Source organism: Somniosus microcephalus, chromosome 30 (assembly GCF_052327205.1).
Source record: "Somniosus microcephalus isolate GS21.2 chromosome 30, FLI_Smic_1.0, whole genome shotgun sequence".
Classification (NCBI taxonomy): Eukaryota; Metazoa; Chordata; class Chondrichthyes; order Squaliformes; family Somniosidae; genus Somniosus; species Somniosus microcephalus.
Genome location: NC_141016.1, coordinates 37,185,654 through 37,195,765, shown reverse-complemented (window position 1 = coordinate 37,195,765; position 10,112 = coordinate 37,185,654). Strand labels below are relative to the sequence as shown.

The 10,112-nt window shown below is 49.1% G+C and overlaps 1 protein-coding gene and 1 pseudogene across 1 annotated transcript in view; one reads left to right on the top strand and one right to left on the bottom strand.

Moving 5' to 3' along the window:
- Positions 1-10,112, bottom strand: part of LOC147098145 (scavenger receptor cysteine-rich domain-containing protein DMBT1-like) — a 530,447-nt gene that overhangs the window by 71,844 nt on the left and 448,491 nt on the right. The gene's annotated exons all lie outside the window — the stretch shown is intronic.
- The window catches only part of LOC147098148 (scavenger receptor cysteine-rich type 1 protein M130-like), a 188,131-nt pseudogene that overhangs the window by 25,225 nt on the left and 152,794 nt on the right, over positions 1-10,112 (top strand).

Here is a 10,112-nt window from a genome sequence, read left to right as displayed (position 1 = left end):
ACGTAGCGTTTAAAAATAAAAAATGATTTTATTAAATGTTAAGGTTGAAATTTGTGCCTATGTCGATGTTCATGTTTTTATTTTGTCCCATTACTAAACACACACCAATCCCTAGATACAGCCGAATGTTGTTTTACTGCACGACACCTGCCCCTGGGAATTCGGCGTATGGCGGGAAACCAGGAGAATCTGATCAGAGTTCCACGGCCACTGTTATTGGACTTTAATTCTAAAAGCTAAATGCTCCAGTTATTCAGCCGCAGTGAGCAATGGTCACTCAATCAGCAAAACGATTGTACCGTGCAGTTTCCGCCAGCAGGTGGCGATGCTTATTCCATCAGTCTGACCACTGCAATGGCAAGTATCCACCAGCAGAGGGCGAACATTATTATAAATAAAAACAGAAAATGCTGGAACCACTCAGCAGGTCAGGTAGCATCTGTGGAAAGAGAAACAGTTAACGTTTCATGTCAGTGATATCTTCAGAAATTTAAAATGTTAGAGATTAACCGCTTTTAGTAAATAAAGAGCCAGGGAAAAGGGGGCATGAAAAGATCAAAAGGCTGAAGATCTGTGATAGGATGGAGGGCAGGAGTGATTCAGTGAATCCTCGCTTCCCTCACTCTGATCCATGTCCCTGTGAACTTGCAGCATTCCATTCTCTCAGGTACAAACCTGACATCATTAATTCTGCTGATAAGGGAGTCGCTGTTGTTGTGTGTTGAAAATAGCGCCACCTTGTGGACTCTAAACACAAAGGCCCACAATTTGCGATCGGAGGCTTCCCGCGGGTGGATGCCTCCGACCTGTGAAAAATCTCCGCATTTCCCTGGTGGCCCGGGAGGTTTGGAGTCTCGCGATCCTGGGCTTCTCCGGGTCCGCGCGGGCAGAGGCCCAGGGATCTCAGGTGCGCATGCGGCTCACAAGCACCCCTGGGGTCACATGGGCCAGCTCAACCAATAAAAGAAGGGAATCCCCATTCATACTTCTGGGAGTTTGGTGCGTACGGAGCTCCCATAAATATGAATGGGGATCACTTTAAAAATACACGAACACATAAAATAAATAAATATATTTAAAATTAATTAAAATTCCATTTAATTAATTATTTTAAACGAAACTTTAATTTTTTGAAAATATATGTATTAATGGGGCGACAATCAACTTACCTTATTGGACAGGGTTGTTAATATATAAATGAGTGATAACATTTTATTTTGCTATTTTTTAAACTCTGATGCGGGTAATAGCAGGCCTTACACCTGCATTTATCAGGCATAAGAACTTCACAGGCGTTCAGCGGGCGTAAGTTGGGCAAATAGCGGAAATCTCCACCGGCAGAGGCCCATCTCCCTGGGATACGGAGGATCTGTCAAGAAGATTCCGATGCCTAAACCCGGGACTAGCGCGGCCCCTACGGTCACGTACACATCTCGTACACACCCGTAGGTGTCGAAAAATACGGCCCAAACTCTGACACCTCCTCGTCCCTCCCGCGCACCGTTACCCCACCACCGAACAACAAGCCATCCTTTCCCAGACTGTCACTGACCTCATCTCCTCTGGAGATCTTCACCGCACGGCCTCCAAACTCATAGTCCACTAACCTGACACAGCCCCTGCTGCCTCCTTTCAAACATCCACAGACAGGACCCTGCCGGTAGACCAATCATATCAACCTGTTAATGCTCCACGGGACTGACTTCTTCCTATCAAAACTGTAAATGTTCTCCCCTTGGCTAATCTCTTCCGACGCCATCCACCATTTTAACCATTCCAGTTTCTTGGCCATAGCCGTCTCCTTTTGAACATAGATCCCCAGTCCTTCTACAACCTCACCCCACCAGGATATTCAGCTCCTTACATGTCCATCGCTCACCAGGTTGTCCAGTCCATTTACATCTCCATCTCTCATCATGACGTTCAGTCCTTCTACACATCCATCCCTTACAACGATGTCCAGCGCCTCTAGATTTCCACTTCTCACCAGAACGTCCAGTCCCTCTAGACCTCCACCCCACCAGGATGGCCTGCGGGCCCTGCGCTTCTTCCATGCATGGCAGCCCAACCAATCCCCATCCACAACCACCCTTCTCCACCTGGCCAAACTCGGCCTCACATTAAACAGCTTTTCCTTTGACGCTTCTCACTTCCTCCAAATAAATTTGTCACTGGTGAACCCACATGGGTCCAAGCTATGTCTGTCTTTTAACGCTATATGTGGAATATTCTTTGCTTCAGACCTAGTCATGTCACATCCTTGACATGGTTTTCCCGGTTGGTTAATATCTGTGCTGCTTCCTGCTCTTGCCCTGAACTGGAAACTTTCATCAATATCGCTTTAAATTCCAGCGTTTCACATGACCAACTCCGACTCTTCCCTTCCGTTCTTGACTTACTGCCTAAATTTCTTGGGTTAGGTTGTTTAAAGTGTCTACTGCAGGGCCACCGAATCCCACAGCTACATTGATCATACTTCCTCTCAACTTGCATCGTGTAATGTCTCTATTCCATAGTCCCAGTTTCTCCGTCTGCATCACATCTGATCCGATGATGCCACCTTGCATACCAGTGCTTCAAAAATGCCTTCCTTTTTGCTTTCCTAAGGATTCCCCTCCACAGAGGTTGACAGGGCCCTCGACTCCAGAGGGAGAGAAAAAATACAGGGAAATACAGGCCAGTTAGCCTGATATCAGTCGTCGGGAAAATGACGGAATCCATTGTTAAGAAAGTGGTATCAGGGCACTTAGAAAATCATAACTTGATTAGGCAGAGTCAACATAGTTTTATGAAAGGGAAATCGTGCTTGACAAATTTATTAGTGTTTTTTGAGGATGTAACCTGCAGGGTACAAAAAGGGGAACCGGTGGATGTGGTATATTTGGATTTCCAAAGGCAATCGATAAGGTGCCGCATTAAAGGTTATTACACAAGATTAGGACTCATGGGGTTGGGGGTAATATAGTAGTATGGATAGAGGATTGGTTAACGAACAGAAAACAGAGAGTAGTGATAAACAAATCTTTTTCAATTTGGAAGGCTGTAACTAGTAGGGTGCCACAAGGATAATTGCTGGCGTCTCACTTATTTACAATCTATATTAATGTCCTAGATGAATGGACCGTGTGTAATGTATCCAAGTTTGCTGATGCAAAGCTAGGTGGAACAGTAATCTGTGAGGAGAAACAGTCTGCAATGGGATATAGATAGACTAAGTGAGTGGGCAGTAATGTGGCAGATGGAGCATAATGTAGGGAAATGTGAGGTTATTCACTTTGGTGCAGCCAGGTGCCTGCACATAGCGACCTTGCATTAACCTCCTCAGCAATCTCCAGCCAGGCAGCCTTTCTCTGCTGAGGAGGCTTCCTCTGGCCTTTGGGAATCATAGAGTCATCGAGTCATATCTGCAAAGAAGGAGGCTATTCGGCCCATTTAATCTGTGCCGGCTCACTGCAGAGCAATCCAGTCAGTCCCAGTCCCCCGCTCTATCCCCGAAGCCCTGCAAGTTAATTTCCCTCAAGTGCCTGTCCAGTCTCCCCTTGAAAACATCGAGTGTCTCCGCTTCCACCACTTCCATCGGCAGCGAGTTCCAGGTCCTCACCACTCGCTGCGTAAAATGATTTTTTCTCATATCCTCCCGTATCTCTTGCCCAAAATCTTAAATCTGTGTCCCCAATTCATTGTACCATCAACTAGTGGAAACAGCCTTCCCCCGTTAGCCTATGCAAACCCATCATAATCTTGTACACCTCTATCAAATCACCTCTCAACCTCCTTTGCTCTAATGAAAAGAAATCCAACTTCTCCAACCTGTCCTTATAGCAAAGAAACCCCATCCCCGGAACCACTCTGGTAAATCTCTTCTGCACCTTCTCAAGGGCTTTCATATCCTTCCTAAATTGTGGTGACCAGAGCTGGACGCAACACTCAAGTTGTGCCATAACCAGCGCTTGATAAAGATTCAGCATAACGTCTCTACATTTGTTCTCAGTACCTCTATTTATGAAACCCAAGATCCCATATGCTTTGCTAACCACTCTCTCGATATGCTCTGCCACCTTCAGGGACTGATGCGCATTAACTCCCAGGTCCCTGTCGCTGCGCACACTGTAAAACATTGCCATTAAGTGTCTATTGCATCTCCCTGTTCCTTCTGCCAAAGTGTATCAAGTCACCACTTCTCTATTTTAAATTTCATCTGCCAATTGTCTGCCCATTTTGCTTGTCTTTCTATGTTCAGTTGAAATCGATTGCTATCATCCGCACTGTTTGCCAAACCCCCAAATTTAGTGTCATGGGCAAATGTAGAAATTCTACTTTGTATTCCAATATCCACGTCATTTATAAAACTCAAACAAACAGTGGGCCCAGCACTGACCCTTGGGGAACACCACTGTCTATCATCCTCCAATCTGAAAAATAGCCATTTACCGCAACTCGCTGTTTTCTGTCCTTAAGCCAATTCATTATCCAAGCTGCCACTGATCCAACTAGTCCATGAGCCTCAACTTTGTTAACCAGCCTTCTATGTGGTACTTTGTTAAACGCCTTCCTAAAATCCACGTGGACAACATCCATTGCATTCCCTTCTTCGATCTTCCCTGTTACTTCTTCAAAAAGTTCAATCAGATTAGTCAAGCATGATCTGCCTTTTGAAAATCCGTGTTGGCTCTCCTTAATTAGCTTAAACCTCTTCAATGTTTCCCTTGATAATAGTTTCTAAAACTTTACCCAACACTGATGTTAACCTGACCGGCCTGTAATTACTAGGTTTGTCCTTACACCCTTAGGGAACAGGATCTCCCTGTGCCCTCCTACTCCCTGCACAAGAGCTTGCAGTCACTTTCACCTTTGATCAATTTTGAGCACCTTCAAGCTGCAACACTAACGAGAAATAAGAGGCTGAGTCGACATGGAGCCCTGAAAAACAAGTGCAGCAATGACCTCATCAGTACAGACCAACAGTCATCAGTGCAGACCCGCTCCCAGTCATTGCAGCAGGCAGCGCGCACCACGGGACTAATTGGACCAATTAAATCAAAATGGGACATCGGGAGCGGCTGAAACCGGCAGCGGGTCCGAAACCCGCCCACGAGGCAATCCGGCTCCATCCCGCCTCCTCCATTAAAATCAAAGCAGGCTGCAAATTTGAACCCGAACTCCATCAAAGTTCTGTGTTTGCTCCCAGCCTGATGTATAATTACACTGTTAATGTATCTTCCTTAAAGTTAACTTAATGACAATGTGATTCTGTCTCAGGGTAAGTGCGGGCTCTCCAAATGTGTCACTCGATAACTGGTGGCCATGGCAACACGGATCTACTGGTCGTTATCATCAGTCTGATATTGAGGCAGATTCCTATTGCTTTTTGGGAAGAGTTTCGTTTTGTGGAGTCCATTCCAGTGTGTAATATCCACACGGTCCTGCTTTATGCAGCCACGGGCTGTTCTGTCTGGCTCACAGTCACTTTCACCTTTGATCAATTTGTGGTCATTTGTTGCCAAATGTTGAAAACTAAATATTTCTCCGAGATAATGGCGGCTGTGGTTCTAGGAACAGTGACTGTGCTGAACTGTTTAAAGAACATTTTCCGGTTCTTTATGTTAACAGATTGGAATATGCTTGGGAACTCGCCCTGGTTTTGTTTTGTCACAAGCTGGGTTCGCATTTCACGGGTGTGGGGAGCTATCGAATTCCTTCATTATATTCTAACCCCGTGTCTCCCATTTATTCTGATTTTGCTGCTCAATGCTTTAACTGTCAGTCACATTTTTGTGGCCTGGCTCCGAATTTTAGTCCTTGCATGTTGCACTGACATTATTTTAAAGGCAAGGCTACACCTAAATCTAATTTAGATGAATGTTTGGAGAAGTATATCCATCAACGTGACCCTTGACCCTGACCTACAAGTTGATCCATCCGATTGGGTCAGAATTTGCTTTCAGGATGATTGAGATAAAAAAACAAAATTATAAAGATAAAAGGCCTGATGGTCCAAAGCTTACTTATGGCCTGTAAAGCTCTCTCTAAACAGCTACAGGAGTGTGAAATCCAGTGTGAGGAGCTGGAATCTGCTAAGTTAGCACAGAAATCAAGCTTGCAGAGTGAGAGACAGTCGGTTAAAAAGCTGACTGTCTCACTGGCCCCTCAGGTTAATATGAAACAATAGGTTTGGAGAAGGTGATTGCACGAGTGCAGCTTGAGAATTCGCAGCTAAGCGATGATGTGTTAGAGCTAGATCGTGCATTCAGAATGGTGCTTCAGGACAGAAGTGACGGTAGTGTGGCGAGCTGTAACTCGGAGACAGCACCCGCTGCCTATGTATCCGAGGGCTGATTAGCGGCGGGATCTATGTATCCCCTGGTAGCTTCCCCCAGAGGTAGTTACAGAGGGTAATGTGGTGGGACAGGGCTTGAGATCTGAATCTGACAGTGACGGTGATGTGCTTCTTAATGAGGCAGTGCAGAGATCAGGACAGGGGCCGGTGCCTCCGGTATCGGGGTTGTTGCGGGCGGGTCTGCAATACCCAGATGCAAATGCGCAGAATGTGGAGCCACCAGCAGCTGCTGCGGATGCTGCTCCCCGACCTCGGGGAAAGTTTTAAAAGAATTAGCGAAGGATGGAGGGATGTTCGACCCTGACAAGGGATCGATCTTTGAGCATGTTAGGCAGGTGGAAGATGTGAGGATCAGGCTGCAAATACAGCCGGGGGACCTGATACGGCTTCTTCCTCTCAGCCTCCCTGTGGGATATGGTGCTCTATTCACGCTAATTGTCAAGAGGGCAGGAAAACTCCCCAGCAGTTGTTGGGAAGTTACAGCAGTCTCTACAGCCGGAGGAATCAGGGTGGCCTTGGTTCCTGGGACTAGGCAGAGTCCCAGTGATGTCCCGGTTGAGTGTTGTGATGGATTATGCTGCTGATGGACGTGTGTCCCTGAACTGCTCCAGGCTGCCGGTAACTTGTCTCACAGAAAGCCATTAGTTCGAGGTCTTCAGCCTGCCCTGCGGCAGCGCCTGGAGGAATCATGTCGCTGGCAAACGCTCTGCTTTTCCCATTTACAAGCGGCTCTGATTCGCCTCTGGAGCAGCCGGAGACAGGCACCGGGATGGAACAAGCCTAAAATAGACAGGTTTGAGGAGCCCAACCAGCAACAGCAGGCGGAGCCACGGAAAGCAGAGGGGCCGATCAGAGCGATAATTGGGGGTCGGATCTGGAATCCACCGCCTCACAGCCCCGGGTGGAATAAGGATCGCGGGAGCGGGCCCGGCCCGGGAAACCCGGGCAACGGCCCTCATTGCCCACTGTCTGACCAATTAGATCACAGCATCACCCCTGTCACCCTCTGGTGTTTGGGAGCCCCGCCCACATTGTGACATGGGGGACTGAGAGCCCCGCCCACATTGTGACATGGGGGTTCTGAGAGCCCCGCCCACATTGTAACGGATGGGTGGTCTGGGAGCCCCGCCCACATTGTGATGGATGGGGGCCTGGGATCCCGCCCACATTGTGACAGATGGGGGTCTGGGGGCCCCGCCCACACTGTGACGGATGGGGGGTCTGGGAGCCCCGCCCACATTGTGACAGATGGGGGTCTGGGGGCCCCGCCCACATTGTGACAGATGGGGGTCTGGGAGCCCCGCCCACACTGTGACGGATGGGGGGTCTGGGAGCCCCGCCCACATTGTGACAGATGGGGGTCTGGGAGCCCCGCCCACATTGTGACAGTTGGGGTGTCTGGGAGCCCCGCCCACATTGTGACGGATGGGGGTCTGGGAGCCCCGCCCACATTGTGACAGATGGGGGTCTGGGAGCCCCGCCCACATTGTGACAGTTGGGGTGTCTGGGAGCCCCGCCCACATTGTGATGGATGGGGGTCTGGGAGCCCCGCCCACATTGTGACAGATGGGGGTCTGGGAGCCCCGCCCACATTGTGACAGTTGGGGTGTCTGGGAGCCCCGCCCACATTGTGACAGATGGGGGTCTGGGAGCCCCGCCCACATTGTGACGGATGGGGGTCTGGGAGCCCCGCCCACATTGTGACAGTTGGGGTGTCTGGGAGCCCCGCCCACATTGTGATGGATGGGGGTCTGGGAGCCCCGCCCACATTGTGACAGATGGGGGTCTGGGAGCCCCGCTCACATTGTGACAGTTGGGGTGTCTGGGAGCCCCGCCCACATTGTGACAGATGGGGGTCTGGGAGCCCCGCCCACATTGTGACGGATGGGGGTCTGGGAGCCCCGCCCACATTGTGACAGTTGGGGTGTCTGGGAGCCCCGCCCACATTGTGACAGATGGGGGTCTGGGAGCCCCGCCCACATTGTGACAGATGGGGGTCTGGGAGCCCCGCCCACATTGTGACGGATGGGGGTCTGGGAGCCCCGCCCACATTGTGACAGTTGGGGTGTCTGGGAGCCCCGCCCACATTGTGACAGATGGGGGTCTGGGAGCCCCGCCCACATTGTGACGGATGGGGGTCTGGGAGCCCCGCCCACATTGTGACGGATGGGGGTCTGGGAGCCCCGCCCACATTGTGACGGATGGGGGTCTGGGATTCACGGTTTCGGGCCTCGCGGGTGGTCCTGGCACCGCTCCAAGTTGACGACGAATGATTGCTTGTTTAATCTCACCAACCGACTGCTGATATTCCCAGGAAAGGTGAGAGAGGAGTTTATATAAGAACATAAGAAATTGGAGTAGGACTGGGCCATACCGCTCTCGAGCCTGCTCCGCCATTCAATAAGATCATGGCTGATCATCGACACCAACTCCACTTTCCCGCCCGATCCCCATATCCCTTGATTTCCCTAGAGTCCAAAAATGTATCTATCTCTATATCGAATATATTCAACGGCTGAGCATCCACAGCCTTCTCGGGCAGATAATTCTGAAGATTCATAACACTCTGAGTGAATAAATTCTTCCTCATCTCTGTCCTAAATGGCCGACCCCTTATCCTGAGACTATGCCTCTAGTTCTAGACTCTACAACCAGTGGAAACAGTCCATCAGCATCTACCCTGTCAAGCCCTCGAAGAACTTGATACGTTTCAATTCGATCACCTCTCATTCTTCTAATCTCCAGAGAATATAACTCCATTCTGCTCAATCTCTCCTCATAGGAAAGCCCATTCATCAATGGAATCAATCTAGTGAATCTGCATTGCACCCTCTCTAAGGCAAGTATATTCTTCCTTAGATAAGGAGAACTAAACTGTGCACAGTACACCAGATTTGGTCTCCCCAAAGCCCCATATAATTGCAGCAAGAGTTCCTTAGTCTTATATTGCAACCTGCTTGCAATAAAGGTTACATAACATTTGCCTTCCTAATTGCTTGTAGGACCTGCATGTTAACTTTCTGTGATTTGTGTGAAAGGACTCCCAAATCCCTCTAAAGATCACGATTTACTGGTCTCTCACATTTTACGAAATATTCTGCTTTTCCATTTTTCCTGCCAAATTGGATAACTTTACACTTCCACACAGGGTGCAGGACATTCTGAGGGCGGGGGGGGGGGCGGTGGTGATCAGCCAAAGGTCGTTGTCCATGTTGGCACCAACGACATAGGCAGAAAGCGAATGAGGTCCCGCAGGCAGATTTTAGGGAGCTAGGCGGGAGATTATAAAGCAGGACCTCAAAGTTAGCAATCTGCAGATTTCTCCTGGTGCCACGTGCTAGCGAGTACAGGAAAAGGAGGATAGAGCGGAAGAATGCTTGGCTGGAGAGATGGTGCAGGAGGGAGGACTTTAGATTCGTGAGGCATTGGGACCATTTCTGGAGGAGGTGGGACTCCTACAAGCCGGAGGGTTTGCACCGCAACAGAGCCGGGATCAATATCCTCGCGGCAGGGTCTATTAGTGCTTTTTGGGAGGATTTATTCTATCTTAGCAGGGGTATGGGAACCTGAGAGTTGATCCAGAAGGGAGAGAAGGCAAGCTGGAAATGGAAGGCCGAAAATTAGTAAGCGTGTTTGGAAGGCAGAGGACGCAAAGGTTAGAAAATAGACAACAATGCAGTTTGGCAATGAAAATGTTATATATTGTAATGCAAGGAGTCTGGGAAATAAGGCAGATGAACTAAAGGCATGTGGGAGTATGATGTTACAGCCATAA